Source organism: Tenrec ecaudatus, chromosome 9 (assembly GCF_050624435.1).
Source record: "Tenrec ecaudatus isolate mTenEca1 chromosome 9, mTenEca1.hap1, whole genome shotgun sequence".
Taxonomy (NCBI): domain Eukaryota; kingdom Metazoa; phylum Chordata; class Mammalia; order Afrosoricida; family Tenrecidae; genus Tenrec; species Tenrec ecaudatus.
Genome location: NC_134538.1, coordinates 160,759,688 through 160,782,071, shown reverse-complemented (window position 1 = coordinate 160,782,071; position 22,384 = coordinate 160,759,688). Strand labels below are relative to the sequence as shown.

Here is a 22,384-nt window from a genome sequence, read left to right as displayed (position 1 = left end):
TGGCAAAACCTGCTTTATGGTCACCGTGTCTGTTGTCTGAGGAGTGTCACTTGCTTGATGCTCACTGTATTTCTGAAGACTTTTGGAGGTAGCAAACCCCACTGTTTCTTTCTGTCTGGCGCTTACAGGATAAACTCAGTTTCTCAATTCCACCAACCTCATCTTTGTCTTGGGCCAAAACAGTGACAAGTAATCCCAGGCCCTTGTTTCAAACAATAATATGTTTAAAGTATTTAACATGTATTGTAAGCACTCCAACATTGGCTACTTCTCTCGTGGTCTTTTAAACTTTTTTATATAAATGTGCTTTTTTTAATGAAAAAAATATTTAACTGCTAAGGGCATCTTCTCGGTGTTTTAAACTTTGTAAATATAGGTGCCATTTCACAATCTTCTTCTAGATCAGATTCTTTTCTGATGGGTCTTCCAAACTTGTAGAATATTTCCAAATTTATCTGGAAACTTAGTATATAATTTTATTTTCCTTTACTTTTAATTTGGTAGCATCTTGGACATTATGCCTAAAACTGTTTAAAGAATATAAAGTTGAAATAAAGAAAGAAAGAAAGGAAAGGTGATTTACTTTAAGTCCCTCTTGGTTGAACCCCAGTGGGAAGGCCTGCCTTGGACTTGTTAGCTCTGAAAGCAGCTTCTCTGTGACCACAGAAGGTGTTGGCTGTTAGTCCTTCTCAAGAGGACTGCCAAAGGCATTTTGAAAATGAATGTGCATTTTCACACGTTGGAAAGTCACCATATAAAACTCTCTTTTTTGGTCTGAATAAATGTTTCAGTTCTGGACTGAATAAAAATATTGATTTACCCTTTTCATTTTTATATATTTCTCTACAATGAAATATAAGCACTCTAGAAAGTTTGGTGGTAAAGATAAATGGAATAAAAACATCATGCTTGAGGAGCTGATGCCAGGGGCTTAAGTGGAGTGCAAATGTTTTGAGGATGATGAGGGCAATGAATGTACAAATATGCTGTACACAATTGATGTGTGTATGGATTGTGATAAGAGTTGTATGAGCCCCCAATAAAATTATTTTAAAAACATCATGCTCTAGCCCCTCCACGGCTGTCCCCATGGAGGTATAGGAGTTGTGTGTGGCGTCCAGGTGGTAATTACATTTGCACCAGGTGTTCGCTGAGTTTCAATATGCACTTAAAGAAATTTCAATCAAAATAAGAACATACTGCTGCTTGCTTTATTTGGATCATGATCTCTGCTTCTCCGTGTCAGATTTCTTTCCACAACTAAGTTTTACCATTTTTCCACAAATAAATTTTCAGTTACTTGTTTTAAACTACAACCATTTCTTCATTGGGGTCAATCTTTCCCAACCTAGTATAGCTGCCTCTCACTGTGTTTTAAATTCTCCTTGACCTGGAATATTCACATGCTAAGTAACACTGTTACTCTTTTAACAGAATCCAACAGAATAAAAATGCAACAATTTTGCCTGTAAGAGCACCCATTTAAAAAAATGTATCATGGACTCTCTAAGTCAAGCATGCTAGTTTATTTCATCTCAAAAAACGTTTTTCTTATACTAACAAGTTTTCCTCGAGAACATTTCTTTGTCAAAAGACCATCTGCTTTAACTTTGTTTTTTAGTTTTCACAAAATTTCTGTGGTTGTAATGCTCTCGGGAGTTGGAATTTATTCCAGAATGAATTTCCGTTGTTGAAGTGTGTTCTAAATGAAATTACTGGTATTAGCATACACTTGGTCAAGTCAACAAAATTATACTACACGTTTTTGCAATAACCAATATAGTCAGTGCTGTATGCGAGGCACGGTTCTAGGTATTTGCTTTCTCTATAGAAAAGTCTTAGCACTAGAAGACCCAGGGGTGAGTTTGAGCCATACTTGAAATACTTATGTGATCTTGGGTAAGTCACTCCATTCCTTAGAATCTTAGTTTTTATCTTTATGAAATAAAAATATATCTGCACATAAAACCCTTGGGACATTTTAAAATACGAAATAGAACAAAAGACAAGTTTAAGATTCAGAATCTTAGGCAAGTGTGTTGCTGTTTGCTGCATCAGGCCATTCCCATAGCAACTCCAAGTCGCCACTGACATACGGGTGGTGATGGAGATAGGAGTGCTGGCAGGGAATGGATCCTGGGTCTCCCTCATGGACCACAAGGATTCTACCATGGAAAGATCCTGCTATCTTAGACGAATGCAAAGTTCTCTGATAAAAACTTTCCTTGGGATAAAGCCCAATGTGTTGATCACTAAAATTTGAAATCTCCACATGTGTGAGGAAGACTAGAAAAAGAAACTCCATTTTTGTCAGCTGCTAAGTAACTCACCTTTCCTCCCTCCCATCTCAGAAAGTTGACTGCTAGTTGACCTTCCCATTCTCCCTCCAATTATGGGAAAGTCTCTGCTGGTGATTAATTTTAGAATGTACTCCCATATTCCCAGGTTCTGGACACTATAATTAGTTTTGCCTATTCTTCAATATATCATTTGTTCTGAGTCAATATTGTTCCTTTTGATACTGTAATCTGAATGGTGTAGTTAATCTTGTTATGGTAACCAGAATGTCATAGTCAATTTTGGTATGATTTCTTCTATGGTAAGGAATGTACCTTGCAATGCATGGTTGCTCTTGTTTTTTTTATCATTTTATTGGGGCTCATACAACTCTTAGCACAATCCATACACACATCAATTGTGCAAAGCACACTTGTTATAATCAAAGCTGTACCCTGTAATGCTCCTTAACCCTAAAAAATAGTAACATTGGCTTAGCTGTCTGCTTCTGTCCACACTTGCATAAGTCTTAGACAAAGGATAAATCATTTTTTCACCTTTAAAAGATGGACTGAAATATGGACTCAGGGCTGCAATCAAAGAATCGCTTTTAGATTCTAGCAGTCCGGTTATCACTGAACAAAGACTCTTCTAAATTATGAAGACATTACAGTGGCTATCATTTATCCGAATCTGCTACATGTGTTCTTCTAGCTAATTCTCCAAAGTGAATACTGTCTGGATTGTCAGTAAGAACAGAACGAACTGGTCTGAGCCATCCTCACGCTGGTTATGCGTAACCCCCTGGGTGCAGCCACTCTGTCGCTCCCCTTCAGTCCCTCCCCGGATACTTTATATGTGTGCTTTCCAGAGACAAGTCCTGACAGCACGTCCAAAGTAGGTGAGACCAAGTCTTCCATGCTTGCCACGAAGGAGCACTCTGCTGTCCTTCTTCCAAGACGGATCTGTTTGTTCTTTGGTAGCCCACGGTGCTTTCAATCCTCTTTGCCAGAGGGATCATTCAAATGCATTGAGTCCTCTCCAGGCTTCCTCATCTCTGGTCCTACCGTCCCACGCAGAGGAGGCAATTGAAAAGACTATGGCTCCACACAGACTCACCTTAGTCCTCAGATTTAAAGAGGCTTGTGCAATGGATTTGCTCAATGCCATCCATCCTTTGATATCTTGACTGCTGCTTCCATGAGCACTGACTGGATCAAGCAAGACAAAATCCTTGACAGATTCAATCTCTTCTCCATTGACCATGATGTTACCCATGGGTCCAGTTGTGAGGACTTTGGATTTCTTTACATCGGGTTTTACTCCATACTGAAGGCTGCCATCCTTGATCTCCATCAGCCAGTGCTTCAAGTCCTCCTCACTTTCAGCAAGCAAGGTTGTGTCATCTGTGTGCCCCAGGTTGTTGATAAGTCCGGCTCCACTCCTGACGCTGAGTTCTTCATGCAATCCAGCTTCTCGGATGATTTGCTCAGCATACAGGTTGAACACGCGTGAGGAAAGGCAACAGCCCTGGAGCATTCCCTTACTGACTTTAGGCCACAATGTAGCACCTGGTTCTGCTTAAACCATCGCCTTTTGGCCTCTGTGCAAGCTCCACATGAGCGTATGGAGCGTCCTGGGATTCGTTTTCTTCTAATATGATCCACACGGGCAAATGCCTTCAAATCCTCAATAAAACACCACAACAACAATCGTTCTGGTATTCTGTGGGTTCAGCCATCACAATGATATCCCTAATTCTGACATCAGCAAGGATATCCCTTGGTGCACATCCTCTTCTGACTCCTGCTTGAACTTGTGGCACGCCCTATCAAGATTTTGCTCCAAACACTTCTGATTTATTTTCAGTAAAACTTTACTTGCATGTGGAAATTAAATTTCCAAATTTCTTGTCATAGATGAGTGCTTCACGGCTTGTTGAAACATTTCCGTTGGTGTGGTAGTTACATAATCTCATGCTAACTTGTGGATATTAAGAGTAAATGGGGTGGAGTTTAGCCTGTCAATCAGGTAACAAGGTAACACCCACCAGGAGGATTCCGGGAACTTTCCTCTTTTTTCTCCTGGGAGGAAACCACACTGTCTCTCTGCTTGACATTCCTGTTGACAAGCCGCATGGAGCTGTGCTGATAGCAACCAGAGCCATGGAGCTGGAGGAGCCATGTATAATCGCTCTTTTATATAAAGCTCTTTTTATACACATATAAGTATGTTTTCTCTAGTCTACCCTGAGGGACCCACCCCAGGCATCCTGTAAAGTCTGCTTGTTTGTAATTTTATGTATTTCTCACTACAAAGCATGAAGGACATAATTAAACATTCCAACTAAATATACGGTAACAGGGGCTCTTATCCTTGCCCATGAAATTAACTTCAGTAGAGATCTTTCACCTCTTCTTAATGTACAGATTTATCTCTCTCTTCTTAATGTACTGTCATTCCCAGTATAAGAATTCCTGTGATAGGTTTGTCGGTACCAACATGGCTCCATAGGAATTGAGATAAATGGCTCTGCAGGGCCAGCCTCTTCTGCTTTCTCCCTGGAGGTGGGCCACACTCTCTCTCTGCTTCCCCTTCCTGGTGGCGAGGCTGAGACCTGCCCAAGCCCTGTGATGCTGCCACCGCCCTTGGAGCCACAAGAGATTTCACCCACCAGTCTGCGATCTCCCTGCATTCTGCACCATTACAGGTACTGTTCGAGTCTGAAGAGGGACTTAAGGACTAGTATCAGACTTATGAACTTGATCTAGACTGGCTGGGATGTTGCTTGATATATAATTACTTCTTGATACAGAGCCCTCTCTTACATGTATATGAGTGTCTTTGGATTGTCTTCTCTAGTCAACCCAGTGGGACACAACTCCCGTTTGCATTTTGCATGGGACAGACCAGCAGAGCAACTGGGGGAGGGGCATCTGACAGGCTGGACACACTATTCACCAGGTCAGCACACACCCTGGATGAATTAAGCAGCCCACAGAAACCCATGCTGTCAGGAGAGACCAGTCCCTGGGACAGGACATGGGGCTGGGTAAAGCAGGGGGGCAGCGAAAACAGGAAGGCCCTTGCAAGATGGCTTGTCACAATGGCTGTAACAGTGTTCAGACATAAGGACAGGGGTGAGGATGGCAAGGGATTGGGTGGTGTTTGGTTCTGTGGCACACAGGGTCACTGCGGGTCGGAGCCTAACCATAACAACAGCAGCCACAGAGACAAGCTTCCTCTGCAGCACCTTCAGTGGCAGGCAGGGGCGGATCTCCAGGCCCCCCTGGGGAACCATTTTGCATGATCCCATGCTGCTCTTGGAAGTTGTGACTTCCAGTGGGAAACTCTCCCAGTCCTCTTCCTTCAGCCCTTTCCAGCCAAGCTATGCTCCACATAGCCCCATTGCACTGACGTGTCCCTGTCACGCTGCTGGGCCTTTATTTGGTTCTTCATCCCCAACAGCCTCCCCAGAGTGCAGACAATAGCTGATCTCCGAGGATCACCTCCTCTGTCCATCCAAACTCTGCCACCGAGCCCGTTCAGACTCACAGCGACACTATGGGACAGAGCACAGGAGAACTGCCCTTGTGGGTTTCCCAGACTGGAAATCATGATGGGAATAGAAAGCTTCTTTTGTTTCCCCTTGGAGCAGCTGGTAGTTTCAAATGGCTGACCTTGAAGCTAGCTGCCCAATGCGTAACCCACGATGTCAAGAGGGCTCCTCGCTGTCCTTCACAGATAGGAGCAAAAAGCCCAACAGTTAGAGCAGAGCCCCCACCTCATTCCTCCCAGCCCACAGATTCCCAGCCCAAGCGAGCCCCCTTAACCACCCCCTGCCCTCACCATTCCCCAGTCTGGGAGCAGGGCTCCTGGTTCTCCCCGTGGTATTGGCGTGCCCACAGTACAGACTCGCCTCTTGTAACGAGCGCTTGTCGCTACTCGCAGCCTGTGCATCCTCTCTCTACTGAGGAATGTTTTATTCATAAACCCCGCGTCTGAGCGCTGCTCTGCAGGCGGCGTCCAAGACTACACCAAGATGTGCTGTCCGAGCCTAACAGGACACACGGATCTGCACATCGGATCTTCTGTGACATTGTGATGAGACACATGTGGGGCCTCTCTGGCTGCTGAGTCAAAGGCAAGCAGGGATCGGGGGCGTTAGAGATGGCTTCAGGAAAGAAGAAATCTTTCTCCTGGGAGAGCCGCCTGATGTTTGGGTCAAGGATGCAGTCAGGTTCACATCTGCCTTACTCGGCCCCCAATTGCACAGCCAGTGTGTAAATCTGGGAGTGGAACTGAAGAAATCAAGATGGAATGCCTGCAGGTTCTCATCGAGGCTACTCAAGACCAGGTTTCTGGGGAGGTTGCACCAAGTTGAACTAAAACCCTTAGGCCAATATCCCTTTTTGTTTGTCCCCACCCCCAACAGTTTTATTGGCACATCATTTACGTAGCACGCACGTCGATAGTTTAATTGTCCCATCATATAGAGGAGAATGTACAATTATTACCATCTCCACTTTAGGGCACCTCTTCCATGGTTAAAGCCCCTTTCAAATGAGCTGTGGAATCACAGTCAGTTCGAGTGCTCCCTCCCTCCTCCTGCCTTCATTATTTACTCCCGAAATCCCTTTCCCTCGGAGGAAGTTAGATGACCTGGCGACAATTTGAGGATTCAGAGTGAAAAGGCGGAGCCTAGCCTGTCAATCAGGTAGTAGCTTGATGCCTCATTTGGAGGTGCTTGGGAGATAAATAGCCCGCTGGAGGCGGGGCACATGCTCACTCCCTGTGAGACATCCCTGTGGAAAAGACACGTGGAGAGAGGCTGATGGAGCAAGAACTCTGGAGCCAGAGAAGCCACGTGGAGAGCCCTGCCAGCACTGAGATGCTTACACCGCCACTGGATCCACAAGACTTCCCACCCACTGACCTGTGATCCTCCTGCATGTGTTTCATGAGTCTGAAGAGGATTTTATAGATTGGTATCACACATATGGGCTAATATCAGACTTATGGACTTGATCTGAGATGTTTTCTCAATATTCAATTACTTTTGTATATAAAGGTCTTTATTATACACACACGAGTCTCTCTGGATTTGTTTCTCTAGTCCACCTGGACTAACACACCTTCACTATCACCTCCCTCCCTCCCCTTTACCCCTATCAACCCTTATATCAGTTATTTGCTCTATGCATCCACTCCTCCTGTGCATCACACCTGGGAAACCCAACAAAAACAATAAAAAGCAAAATTGCCCTAAGGTGGTCAGGATAAAATCATAGGAGTTTAAAGACAAAAATACCAATAATGAGAAAGGAGGAAAAGACACCCAACAGCATTCCAAAAGCCAGGGAAGACAGTTCCGTCATGGAACAAGGAAGAGAACTTGCACTCAGAACAAATTCAGGTTGGGTCTATAGGGAGGTCCAGGGGTCAATCACCGAGAGGATCCAGCATAATCCAGATAACAGTGGCGTCTGCCTCACAGGGAGGCTGTCCAGGGCTCTTGCCAACAGCCCTGTCTGACGAGACTCTACAGATGGGTTTGGGGCTCCCACTCTCCTCCCCAGCCTTCTACAAATTACACCCGTTCATCATTTTAGCTCTGATAATCTTCTCTTCACCGTATTTGAATTTTGTGATTGGCACCTTTAGAGCACATAAGTTGGTGTGCTTCTTCTGTGTGGGCTTAGTTGACTCCTCGCTTAGATGGCTGCTCATTTGAATATGAGCCTGTAAGACCCCAGACACTATTCTGAATGACAGCGTGGCACCGTCTACTTGCTTCACCACACTTTGCTGTGGCCCCTTATCTTCAGTGATCCTCTCAGTAAGGTGAGTGTCGAGCAGGGCCATGTCACCAGAATTACGTGTTCTTGAACTGGGGCTCGAGTTATGTAGGACTTCAAACACCTCTGCTTGTCCATGGGGTTTGTATGGCTCAGGTTTACTTCTGCTGTTGTAATATGACAAAATCACAACCCTATGATATCAACTGCATCAACAGCAGCCATATGCCAATCAGCAACCTAATAAGCAAAACACACACACACACCCTAAAAAGGAAAAAGGGAAGAAAAGCAAAAACAAAAACAAGGCAAAACCCATATAAACACAGAAGTACAGCATTGTCAATCACCCCCTGGGGTATATGTCGATTGCACTACTATCACCATCAACTTCCCCAGTGACCCAGCACTCCAGACACTGCTGGTATGAGGAGTCTTTGCGAATACAGTTTCACCTTGAGCTACAGCCCATGAGGTCTTTTCCTACACAGTTCGGTCTCTCATTCGATTGGGCTCTGTTGACCCTAAGTATGTGGGTTCATGCCAGGGGGTACCCAATGTCCATTTTTCTATGACCACTCCTCCCCCCCCCCCACTGCTTAGTATATGACCCTGACACGCACACTTCTGTTACCCACACCTCCCATCTTGCATGCCCTGGTCATCAGCATCCAGCACCAGACACTTCTTCAGAGAATACCCCACTAGCCCTTCCATCCTGAACCAGCGCTTGGAGCACAGCAGCCTGGTAACCCACGCATCCTGTCATCCAGCTGGCCCTGGGCCAAGGGTCCCAGAGAGGTGCTCCATATCTGACCCACCATCCTCCCAGGATCAGTCCGGGAAACTTGACCCAAGAGCCGGCCCTCTGTTTATGGACAGAGGTGGGTTAGAGGGCAGGGAAGGGTGGAAAGAATTCGGAATCCCAAAAGTTTGTAGGAATAACAGACCCAGGTGGCCCCAATTGGATAAGGTCCCAGGCGCCCCTTGTCAGCTCAGGCAGCAGTACCCCCTTTCTGTTTCTCTTGCCTCCAGTGTCCACTTGACTTCAACTGGCTGGTAGAGCAGGACAAGGACTCGGTGGTTGAACAGCAACAAAATGGTCAACCCCCAGTGTGCCCATGAGACAGTAGACACTCGTCAGTTCTCACTGAAATAATTAGAGCTTAAATTCTGAGTATGCCAGTGTGCAGAAGGTTAGGGATAACAGTGGAAGTTCAAAATCCATTTACAGAGTCCCCACATAGATTAAGCCTCCATTGGATTCCTTCTGGTGATTAACCAAGGATGTAGACAGTCTTACACGCAGGCAGAGTGCCTTGGAAAGCGGATCACCGCCACTCCTCTAGCCAGCCCAGGAGGGCAAGCTCACTTTGCAGCTTGCCTGGGAGGTCCCCAATGGAGATAACCCCACTAGGAACAAACGGGGGCTAAACAATGCAAGAAGCCCTTGTGGTGTAGTGGTTACCACATAGCAGGCAGTTCAAAACCACCACCAGCAGCTCCCCTGGAGAAAGCCTGGGCTTTCTTTTCCTGTCAACAGTTATAGTCTCAGAAACCCCCTGGGGGGTGTCACTATGACTTAGCAGTGAGTCTATGGCACTGAGTTTTGTCTTGGGGTTTAATAACGAGGAGGGCACGAATGAAGAAAATGTTCCAAATCTGTGCTGATGATTGTACAATACTTCCCGATGTTACTGAATGATTGCATTATATCATGTGTGAATTATATGCCGAAAAACTTCAAAAGAAAAACAAAACTCAAACTCACTGCCATGGGCTCAAAGCTGACTCATAGCGACCCTCTAGGATCAGGTTGAACTGGCTCTGCGGGTTTCTGAGCCGGTCACTCGGTATGGGAGCCGAAAGCCCCATCTTCACCTTGGTTCCAAATGGCTGCCCTTGCGGTTAGCAGCATACAGGCAATCACTGCACCAGCCAGTTCATAGTCATGAGATGCCCGATCAGCCTCACCCTGACTGACCTGGTCAGGAAGCCCTGGGCCTATCTTGTAAGCTTCTATCTAATCGGGTGCTTGTCCCACTCGTGGTCTTGTTCCTGCTACTGTAGGCCTGTAACTGTGATCTAGTGATCGGCCACAAATTCTGAGTTTGTGACTACCTCCTTTGTTCCACGCTTTAACTAGTGTCCTGACAGTGGGTCTCTGAAAGCCATGATGACCTCATGCCGATGGCCTTCCTCATCAGGATACTGAGTCTGTGTCATTGTGCTGTGTTTGTTCCTTTTATGACTTTTTTTAAAAAATCACTTTTATTAGGGGTTCATACAACTCTTATAACAATCCATACACACATCAATTGTGTAAAGCACATTTGTACATTCATTGCCCTCATCATTCTCAAAACATTTGCTCTCCACTTAAGCCCCTGGCATCAGGTCCTCATTTTTCCCTCCCTCCCTGTTCCCCACTCCCTCATGATCCCTTGATAATTTATAAATTATTATGTTGTCATATCTTACCCTGTCTGATGTCTCCCTTCACCCACTTTTCTGTTGTCTGTCTCCCAGGAAGAGGGTTATATGTAGATCCTTGTCATCGGTTCCCCCTTTCCAACCCACCCTCCCTCTACACTCCCAGTATCACCACTCACACCACTGGTCCTGAAGGGCTCATCCGCCCTGGATTCCCTGTGTTTCTGGTTCCTATCTGTACCAGTGTACATCATCTGGTCTAGCCAGACTTGCAAGGTAGAATTGGGATCATGATAGTGCGTGGGGAGGAAGCATTTAGAAACTAGAGGAAAGTTGTATTCTTCATTGTTGCTACATTACACCCTGGCTGGCTGGTCTCCTCCCCGAGACCTCTCTGCAAGGGGATCTCCAGTGGCCTACAAATGGACTTTGAGGCTCTAGACCACACTCCCCCCTCATTCACTATGGTAAGATTTTTTTTGTTCTGATGATGCCTGATACCTGATCCCTTCAACACCTTGTGATCACACAGGCTGGTGTGCTTCTTCCATGTGGGCTTTGTTGCTTCTGCACTAGATGGCTGCTTGTTTACCTTCAAGCCTTTAAGACCCCAGACGCTATGTATTTTGATAGCCAGGCAAAACATTTGCTTATTCACCCGCTTTGTCTTCAGTGGTGTGTCGGGAAGGTGAGCATCATAGAATGCCAATTTAATAGAAGTATTCTTGCATTGAGTGAGTACTTGAGTGGAGGCCCAATGTCTTTCTGCTACCTTAATACTAAACCTATAAATATATGCATAGATCTATTGCCCCATCCTCATATAAAATGTATTTGCATATATACATGTCTTTATCTAGACCTCTATAAATGCCCTTCACCTCCCAGCTCTTTTCTCTATTTCCCTTGACATTCCTCCTGTCCCACTATCATGCTCAGTCCCTACCAGGGTTTCAGCAATTCCTCTTTCTTACATTACCCTTGATCATGCCCTACCAGGCCTCCCACCCCCTCACCACCGATTTGGATCACTTGTTCCCTTGTCCCTGGCATTTTATGACTTCGTAAGTGATCCCCTTAAACTAGATTTCAGGCTGGGGTCTCTTGTGTGGCCTGCAACATACTCTTCCTTTTTCACTGTCCAACTTAAACATGCGTATGAGGCCAGTGAACATACCTACGGTTTGGCTTGGCCTTCATCTTCAAAGTGACATCCTGGCTCTTCAATACTTCCAAGAAGTCTTGTGCAGCAGATGTGCACAATGGCACACACAGTTTGGTTTTCTGGAAGGCTGCTTCCATGAGCACTGATTATAGATCCAAGCAAAAAGCAGCCTTTGACAACTCCCATCTTTCTGCCCTCATTATGATGAGTCGTGTGTGAGGAAGTTGATTGTTTTTACACCGAGTTACCCTCCTTAATTAATGCTGCAGTCTTTGAAGTTCATCAGCAAGTGCTTCAAGCAAGGTCCTGGCAGCAGCCTCCTATCACAGGTTGTTCATACGTTTTCCTCCAGTCCTGATGCAGTGTTCTTCAGCTAGTCCGGCTTCTCAGATGATCTGCTCAGCAAACAGATGAACTAAATACAGTGGCAGGCTACACCACCAACACATGCCATTCCTGATTTCAAACCAGGCAGTCTTCCCTTGCGCTGTGTGTATGACTGTCGCTCAGCTGGGGGAAAGGTCCCGAATGAGCACATTGATGTGTTCTGGAATCCCCACTCTTCTCAAGACCATCCATAGTTTGTTAGGATCCACACCTCAAAAGCATCTGCATAGTCAATCAGACAAACACCAGTAAGCATCTCTCTGGTGTTCTCTGCTTTCAGCCAAGATCCATCTGATCTCAGCCTTGTTATCTTCCATTCCAAGTCCTCTTTTGAAGCGCTTCCATTCCTGCAGCTCCCTGCCTATGTACCATGGCAGCCACTTTTCTGCTGTCCTCAACAATATTTTACCTGCATGTGATATGGATACTATTTCTCTGTAATTTCTGCGTTCTAAGTGTTTCTCTTTGCCACAAGCAGACATATAGCTCTCTTTCACTTAGTTTGCCAGGTAGCTCTCTTCCAAATGTCTTGCTACACAAAAGTGATCTCCAGCATTGTATCTGTTTGGTGAAACATCTCAACTGATCGCTGTCCATTCCTAGAGCCTTGCTGTGGCCAGTATCTTTGGTGCAGCTTGGACTTCTGCTTTCAGTACCATCAGTTCTTGATGAAACGGGTGAATGGCCACCAATTTAGCAGCAAGAGTCTGTGTATTCCTTCCATTTTTTCTTTCCCTGTATGTGTCTTGTGTCGATCAATGTGGGCATTTTTGAGCATAGAATCCTTCAATATTGCAACTCAAGGTTTGACTTTTTTCTTTCGGTCCCTCAGCTTGGGAAATGTGGAGCACGTGCTCCCAAAGACTTCAGGTCTTTCACATTTCATGATGATACTTTATTTTGTCTTCCAGAGCCACCTTTGAACATTTCTTCCATTCACTTCAGGAAGTTTCAGAGTCTCTTCCGATGTCCACTTAGGCCCCAATAAATACATGTAGCACCAGCAAAATGCTGGCCCTTTTGTAGCTAAGTTGAAAGGCGAGTAGGTAGCTTTACATCTCTTTGAACCTCCATTTCTTCATCTGTAAGTGACCTGTCATGGGCTGGAGGAACCTAGCACGCTGTGCAAAGTGAATGGCGCAGCCCGCACACCTCCTGTGCCAAGTTTTGTTAATGAGAGAGTACAGGGCAGCCTAGGCTGGGCACAGCTGGGCCAGGGGGTCCAGGGACATACCCCTAGGAGAAGACTCACCTTAGCACAGCCTGGGCATTTCCTAGAAGCCCTAGGTGAAGAGTGGACATTGGGCACCCCTCCATTAGAAAGGTGACTGATCCTCCTGGGTGGGCTGAAGCCTGCTGACCTCCAGTGGGAGAAGGTCCAGAAAGGGGAGGGCGAGGAAGAGGCAGCGGACCCTGGGGTCCCCTGCCTTGTTTTCTGAAAAGACAAAGAGCAGAAGCCTGTAAGGGGGCATGTGGGCCATAGTGGATGGATTCTGTGCAGGCCCAGCTGGGCGCAGCGTGCTGCGTCTCCACTGGCTGGCAGTCAGCACTTGTTCCCCAGAAGCACAGAGAGCCAGTGTGTCAGCTCTAGGACTCTTTCCACCCTACAACGGAAAGCCAGAAGCAGGATGGGTGGGGTTTGGACTGGTGTGGTATCCAAGGAGCAGAAGGGTCAAGGGAGTTAGTGTATTTGTTATAGAACAGAGACTTTGAAGACTCTCTCGACTAGATTGGGGCCAGGAAGTGGACCAGGTGAATGTTCAAGGCACTTATTTTTCTCGCCAGCCTCTAGTGCTTGAGGCACCTGCATACTTTCCAAAACATCAACAACACAAGAATCCCACAGTTGCCTTGAAGTTGGAAGCCCAGTGGAATCTGGATGCAACTGAGCTTTGGTGGGAAAGGACAGGACGCCACCGATCTTTCATTGCTGCTGTTTCTTCGAGCTTGAGGACAATGGTTTCTTGTTGCCATCCTCACCTCCCAGGCTGAGTGGGTCTGACAGGGAGGGCTGCAGACATGCCACATAAGGGGACCTGGAGCTCGCCAGCTCCTGCCAACGGCATTCCTATCGGGTGCCATCCCATCGGCTATAACTCGGAACAGCCCACGTGTGTCAAAGTACAACTGCTCTCCACAGGGTCCTGCACTGGCAGATTTTCCAGAAGTAGATCCCAGGTCTTCATCCTGAGGAGTCTCTGAGGGGATTTGAACGTACAGCCCCTCCTGTTGCAACAGAGCATTCCCATGCAGCTGTCCTGCATGTGGACTAGACATACAGAGGCAACCGCTGACCCAGGATAGGGAGCAGCCTGCTCAACACCTGCGGCTCCAGTGGGGCTTGTTGCCTGTTCTTGCTCTGCCCACACCCTAGTCTCTGTCAGTGCAGGGTCTCTGCTCCATGACAAGGCCTGAGGGGCCCTATCCTTCCTGATCCAAATCTCTTCGTCAAGGTCCAGGCAAGTCCTCCCCAGGCTGGCCCCTTGTGCACGGGGACAGATGTCCTCTCGTCCCACACTGACTCACCCATGTTCCAGAACCTCTCTCCTGTCCTTTGCTCTCTGCCCACAGGCCTACACTCCCTCAGCTATTCTGACTCACCCCTAATGCACTATCTGTGAGTTCATTCTGACTTGCCATGACCCGTCTTCCTGAGAAGCCGGCTTTCAGGCTGACCAAAGCAGGACACCTCCAGCCCTGCCTTGCCTGTGAGCCCCTTAGCACGCAGCCATCCCATGTGTGGAACTGCCCCATGGCATTGTCTTGGCTGTAAACGTAATGTTCAGGGGAGCACAACGTCCCCGTAGAAACCAGCCATCTCTAAAGCATTCTAGTCTCCGCTGCGCCTGCTACTCGCCGCTATTCAAACCGCAGCCCTCTCACTAAAGGCCACAGAAATGCTGCCAGTGCACACAGGCAGATTGGCCAAACATACACTGTTTGCACTTCAAAAATGAGGTCCAGGGCAAAAGTGTCATAGCCAATTCTCAAGCAGTGTTCTCACAAGGTAAGCAGGAGTGTTAACTCCTCCCCGCGCAGTCACAGCAAAGGCGGATGGACAGGAAGACAGAGAGACCCAATACCGCAGACACATCCCCTGCACACAGCCCGGCACTCTCCTGCTGATCCAGCAACGTCTCTGCATGGCCCTGGCTTTGCCGCCACAACAATGCACCTGCTCAGACTGCCATCTCAGTGAGCCAGTGTTTGGCAGAAATAATAGCATGCCTCTCTTGCCCCACTCACCTGACTCACCTGACCACGCTCCACGGGACTTCTTTTTGTTTCCACCAATGAAGAGGAACATGGAAAAACAGAGACTCACCGACAGAGAGGTGAAGAAAAGAAAAAACCAAACGAGGGAGGTGCTGTGTGCCATCCAAACAGATGAGCTTGAAAAATGTCTCCAAGAATGGAATGATTGGAAACATGTATTAAGTGTAATGGAGAGTACTTGTCAGGTGATAAGGTTGTTTTGTAAAAATACTTAAAACAGCTTTGAAAAAATAATTCCAGGCTTTTTGGGTACCCTCTTGTACACAAAATCATAAAAAAGCCAGATTGCCCTCAAGTCGGTTCTGACTCATAGCGACCCTACAAGACAGAGTAGAACTGCCCCGGTGGGTTTCTGAGACGGTACATAGGGAAGCTCAGCGCCTCACCTCTCTCCTGGCATTCACAATAAAGATGCCACATTGCATAAACTCTAAGGCGCCACTCTATTCTATGCATCATTGCAGGGGACCAGCCTCCCCACACCGAATGAGCCCAAGGGCGGTTGTGTAACGGCAGGTAATTAAAGAGACATCAGACAAGATAAAACCCGCAAGTGCTCACCTTCGCAGGGGTGACTTCAGGAGCCCGGTCTGCGCAGCGCGCAGATACGCTTCCGACCCAGGCTTCTCTACACTGTGGGGCATGCAAGCCCCCAGTTACAGGTAACCACTTGTGCAACAGGAAGGGGTGTACAATAGGCATTCGGGTAACGGGGGGGAATGAGCTAGGGGTATACGCACATTAGGAAGGGGCGGCACAAGAGGCACACATGTGACAGGAAGACATATACGTAACAGGATGGGTGGGCTCCAGAGTCAAGATGGCAGCCTAACCTTGGCTGTCCCCGAGTTGCCTTGACCTTCAGTGTCTTTGGGCTCTCCTTCAGGGGAACAGACCTTTATCCTTATCAGAAGGGGTGAGCCCTACTGAGGGTGGGACAGACAATAGGGTCTGATTGTCTTAGATGGCTGACAACCTTGAGACAGATAACCTTCAGGCAGTTGACCTCCAAGTGTATGGTCAGTGACCACGTGTTGGCAACCAGCTCCTTAGATTATGGCATTATGGGGTCAGCGTGGGGAGTGAGTTTGACTTAGGAGAATGTGAGTGGGGTTCAACTTCAACCCATGAACCTGAACGTTTCCTCCACAGGAGCCTTGGCCACCCATACTCCTCAATGCATGAATGTTGAGTTTTCCCGAATACACTCTTCCTGGTTCTGTTTCCACATTTCCTCCTTTTATGTATAAAATTCAAAATAATACCATATCCCGTCATCCTTGGTTCACCTTTGTACCTGGAGAGACCAGAGCCTTCCACAAGCGTCACCGGTCATCTGATGTCCAGTTATCCATCATTGCCCTCTGAACCCGAGAGACCAAGGGCTCGCAGACCCTCCCGGTGGATGGTCCTCTAGGTCAGGAGCAGCTGAACTGCCTCCTCCACAGGTCACTTTGCAGTGACCCCCAGGAAGATGCCAGGCCACCACCATCCCTTCCTCTCACCGTCTCCTGTGACAGGGACCTTAACCAAAGTAATGGCCCCTTTCTGTCAAGCTTTGCAACTTTAAGGCTTGATATAAATCCCACTGTGGGGCCTCCCCCCAGGCCAGTGCTGCTCTGCGCTGCTTCTCAGCCAGGCCAGCACTCTGTCCTCACAGTGGCCTCCCCAGCTCATGTGGCAGGCATAGCTCAGACACAGCAGGCTCTGTTCCAGGCCCTGCAAGAACGCCACACAGCAGGGGTCTTCCCAGGGCATCTCACAGCATGCCCACCCTGTACCACTGATTGTTCAGTGTGCGTGCACGAGACACGAAGTGCGCACACGCTCTGGGGAAAGTGGTGTCGGTAGTCTTGTCTGCAGAGGATGGCTACACACAACAGTATCTTCGAAGTGCCCTGAGGCCAGGTGGGCCTGTGCTGCAGAAGTCTCTAAGGTGGGCGCCCTTCCTGGGTCACCCACCCACGTGCAAGACCCGCAGGGTCTTAGAAGACACACACAGCCCCCACTCCCCCCAGGGATTGCCCGGCCAGGTTAAGTGCATGTTTCAACAGCCTCCATCTGTGCGATGGGCACAAATCCCGCCCCTTAAGACGCATCACTTGTCTTTGTATAAAACGAAGGGTGATTCATTAAAGAGGCAAATGAAAAAAAGCCAGAGCCCGTGGCTACCAGTGACAGAACATGCGACTGTCATATAAACTGACACTTCCTAAAGCCACATGTAATGTCGCCTGGGTTTTGTCCATTCCGGGGTGTTACTTAGGTGGTGCAGTGGTGAGATCAGCAGTATGAAACAACCAGCCACTCCACAGCAAAAGAGGAGCATTTCTACTCCTGTAGGAACTGCCGTCTCAGAAACCCACAGGGCCAGTTTTCCCCTGTCCTATAGGCTCACTAGGAGTCAGCAGCGACTCGATGCCAGTGAATTTGGTTTCTGTGTGACTCGGTATCAGCTGATAGTGTGGGAAGGGCACAGGATTTCAACCACCCGGATGTCTCACAATCCCCATTCTACCAGCTCCTGGGGTCTCCCAGTGTAGGACCAGGAGCTCAGCAGGCAAGGGACTTGGAGGGGGAGTGAGGGCTGGTGTCCAGTGCGCTCCTCTGCTGCCCTCTGCTGACCAAAGGGGCGCTTCACAGGCCGTCGGGATCATTGCTAATGGGGAAAGCAGCAGCCCAGCAGAAGCTCTACCAGGGAAGAAAAAGGCAAAGGCAGGCTGGAAAGAAAAGTGGCCGGCCGTTGTTAAAAATGAATTTCTTCTGTGAATCCAGCAGAGGTGGACACCCGGGTCGGATCATCACTTCTGCACGCAGCAGCTTCAACCACTGCTCCGTGCTGGTGTGACCATTCTTCTGTATGATAACCCCCAGAAAGATGCAGGCTTAAGCTGCCAGGTTCTCTGGAAGGTTCTTGGTGTGAATTGTGCGATGGTTTACAGGGCCCAGCAGTTTTCCATCTGCAGTGCGGACACATGCTGGGCCACGTCACTGTCCACAGTCCCCACAATGGCACGTGCGCGCGTGTCTCCACTTCCTCCCGGCATAGCCCGCTCCCTCCCACCCTCACCTTCCTGAACTCTGCTTGAGACACTGGCCTCTGCTCTCCAGTAGGCAAGATTCTGAGGGGTGCATGCCTCACCCACATTACTGTTCTTAGAGACCGGCCCGCTGTTTGACTGGACATTGAGCCAGTCTCAGGAGTTGGGTCCAAAACATCAGGGCCGGTTTATTTCTTAGGATTTTGCATTTCTCCCCCGTCTATCCAGGCCCTGTGAATCTGATACCTTGCAAAGCAGTCACTCATGGCACTGGACCACGTTCATGAGGTTCGTGAGTCCACTGGACTTGCTGTCTACGCGTCGCTCAAAGTTTCCTCGATCATGGGCAACTTGGTTGTTTTTATCTTCTGTGGCTTTGAAACACTATGGAGGCGACCGAAGTGCTGGCTTTTCTGTTCTTATGATTTTGTCTTCGGGTTGTTATTTCACTAAGAACGTATGGTTAGGGTCCCATATTCAAAGGTCATCGTTCTAATTGGTCACCTTCTGTATACCCTTGGGAGTCTTCTATCTGCCTGCTTCCTCTGTACCTGGGAGAGATGCACTCACTTCTCTCTGGTAGTCTGTCTGTCTGGAGATGTCCCCCTGCCTTGCCTCAGATCTGTTGTTAGACACTCACAGATTTAGAATTCTGTCTCCTCTTCAAATGGAGCCTTTTATATTAGGACCTCTCTCACAACATCGCATGCTACTGGTAGAGTGTTGTTGTCCCATAAACATCTTAATACCATCGCATCAAAAGGGGAGCCATGGTAGTTACATGTTGGGCTATGAACCACAAGGTCGGCAGTTTGAAACCATGGGAGACATCCTACTCCCCTGGAGAGGTGGTCTCAGAAAACCATGACGGCAGTTCTTCCCTTTCCTACACAGTCGCTGTGAGTCATAATCAGTGCAATAGCAACAGAGTGTTTGAGGGTTTATTTGGGATTTTTTTATAGCTTCAAAGTCCTTCTTTTGCTTGGAATTCAGTCTATCTCCTTCCCCCATTATTTTCCCTTTGAGCTTGTTAGACATGTGTGCTTGTGTGTGAAACCAATGTGCTACAGTCTGGCACACTTACATCTAGTCTGACCGCACTTATGTGTCCCTCACTGGAGCTAATGCAAGATGGTGGCCATAGCACAGGCTGTGCAGAGAGGGGCTACGGGAGCTACCTGTACTCCCCACATTTTACTGTAACCCTCTTAAATCATGAAGCCCATGATGCCAGTGACATCAGCCACCCTCTCTTCCAAGCGGGCAGCACCTTCTAGTAAAGATGCCAAGGCCCAGGCCCTTTATCTCCTCTTCCCTCTCTGTCTGCTGAACCTGGGCTATCTCATCCACTCCAGGACTTTCAGGAAGAATATCTACTTATTAGAGGGCTTCTCAAAGGTCCTGGGAAATGATATTTCCTTTGAAATTCCATTTCTTCATGAACTGCTGGTGGTCCTTAAAGTCTAGGTTGTTGTTAGGGGGCCAACAAGCCAGTTCCCACTTCTGGATTGAAACATTCGCCACCCTCACAATCACGATTGACTGAGCTCACTGTCGCAGTCACTGCGTCAATCAATCTAACGTGTTGAGGGTCGTGCTTTTTATCTGCCGACAGTTCCGGAAGGTCATCCACAGTTGCAGCAGCACATTGACAACGAGCTGCTGGAGGGTCAGGCCGGATTCAAAAGAGGATGTGGGCCAAAAACGATCATTGCTGATTGGCGTCAAATGGATCTCGCCAAGAGGTTTCCTTGTGCTTCCACTACGCGGATCCTAACAAACTTTGGATAGCCTTGAGAAGGGAATTCTAGAACATTTTACTGTACTCATGGGAACATGTACCTGCATCAAGAGGCAGTTGTGTAAAGAGAACCAGGAATACTGCCAGGTTTAAAAGACTGTGCATCGGGGTCTATCCGGTCATCACTTATTCAATCCGTATGCCAAGCAAATCATCAGAGAAGCTGGCTTACATGAAGAACATGGCATCAGGATTGGAGGAAGGATGATTACCAACCTGTAATATGCAGATGACACCACCTTGCTTGCTCAAAGTGCGGACTTGAAGCACTGGCTGATGAAGATCAAGGACTGCAGCCTGCCTGCAATATAGATCACAGCTCAATGTAAAAAAGACAACAATCCTCACAGCTGGACTCATAGGTAACATCATGATAAATGGAGAAAGGGCTGAAGTTGTTAAAGATTTCATCTTGCTTGGGTCCAAAATCAATGCTCTTGGAGGCAGCAGTCAAGACATGAAAGGATGCATTGCACTGGGTAAAATCGACTTCACCGGACCTCCTTAAATTGATGAAAAGCAAGGATGTTCTTTGAGGATTTGAGTATACCTGACCAAATCCATGGCATTTTGAATCTCCTCTTATGCAGATAGAGTGTGGACACTGAACGAGGAAGGGTGAAGAGCCCATGCATATGGATTATGATGCTGGTAAAGAATACTGAAAGTACCGTGGGGTGCCATGAGAATAAACAAATCTGTCCTGGAAGAAGTACAGCCAGAGCACTCCTTAGAGGCAAGGATGGCAAGATTCCGTCTTACATACTTGGCACATTCAGGAGAGACCAGTCCCTGGAGAAGGACAGCATGTTTGGTAAAGCAGAGGGGTGGTGAAAAAGAGGAAGGTCCTTGACCAGACGGACTGACACAGGGGCTGCATGAATGGGCTCAAGCATGGGAATGTCAGGGGAGCCAGCCCCTAACAAATCATCACAGGTCCAGTAGGCACAATTATACAGTGATAAGTAAGGATTATAGAGAATCTATATAGAGAGAGACTATAATATATGTAATAAGTAAAGTCATAGAGAATAGGAGATATGGAAAAGAGATTGAAATAATGGAGTCAGACAAATTTCATGGTAGCATGCACATCTCAGTCCCGCTTGATGGTCCACGTTGAGATGGGAGATGAGAGGGCAGGAGAGAGAGATTTATTGCTAACTAAAGCTTACATATTTTGGGGGGTGTGCATGCCTCCTAATTACAGGGAAAGACATACCTCACAGGAAGGAGTTGTATAATAGGCAATACAAGCAATAGGAGAGGGCTATAGAGTCGGCATAAACTTAACAGGAAGGGGATGAGCTAATCTTGGTCACCCTTGAGTGGGCTTGGCCTCCCTGGGCTCTCCTTCAGGGAAACAATCTACAACAATCCTTATCAGAAGGGAGGGGGGCCCTACTTAGGGTGGGACACACTATACAGTTTGATTGCTCTAGATGGCTGATAGTCCTTAGGGAGACCTACTTTCTTGACACCTAAGCGTAGTCATTTGCCACGTGTAGCAAGTAGCTAAGTTTGGCATATATTTAAGGGAGACAACTTGGGAGAAATCTTTGTTTCTCACTTGGGAACGATTGTGAGGATGGCCCAGGTCCAGGCAGTATTTCATTCTGTTGTGCAGAGGGTCACACGTAAGAACAGCACCAACTCTACTTTCCCAAACATGATGTCCTTCTCTAAGGACTGGTATACAGATAACGGATGGATGGGTGAGCGAGTGCATAGGTGGGTGGATGGATGGAGAATCGTATAAGATTTATAATGAGATCCTGTATCGTTTCAGGCTGTCCTTACTGAAAGGGTGGGTCTGAATTACCCGAGGTATGAGCTGATATGAAATCATCCTCTTGCTTTTTAGATCTGAGTAATGTAAACTCGACACAATGATATTGTCATTAACCAATTAGTTAATGAAAGGGTTTTCTTAAGGTCCCAACAGACTGTGAATGCTAAAGCTACCTCCAGTTATTGCCCCTAACTGAAGTGTGCTGTGCTCTGACAATGCTAACATTGGTTGTACTTTCCTCTGAAACCCAGCTTATCGGTTTTGTTGAAATCCTCCCACAGCCTGGTATTTTTCACTCTTTTCGCTCATCCAGCCACTGGCTGGCTGCTTTCTGCAGGTTCAATGCCATGTGACCATAGAAAGTCCCCACTGTGACCCCCACTTGACCGTCCTTCGCACTTGCCATCCTTGTGG

At 47.5% G+C, this 22,384-nt stretch overlaps 1 long non-coding RNA gene across 4 annotated transcripts in view; it reads right to left on the bottom strand.

Moving 5' to 3' along the window:
* LOC142457368 (uncharacterized) overlaps window positions 1-22,384 on the bottom strand; it is a 175,908-nt gene that overhangs the window by 150,200 nt on the left and 3,324 nt on the right. For all 4 annotated transcript variants that reach the window (XR_012786137.1, XR_012786136.1, XR_012786138.1 and 1 more), the window contains exon 2: window positions 20,395-20,479. This is a non-coding gene — a long non-coding RNA (uncharacterized LOC142457368). The remainder of the gene's footprint in view (window positions 1-20,394; window positions 20,480-22,384) is intronic.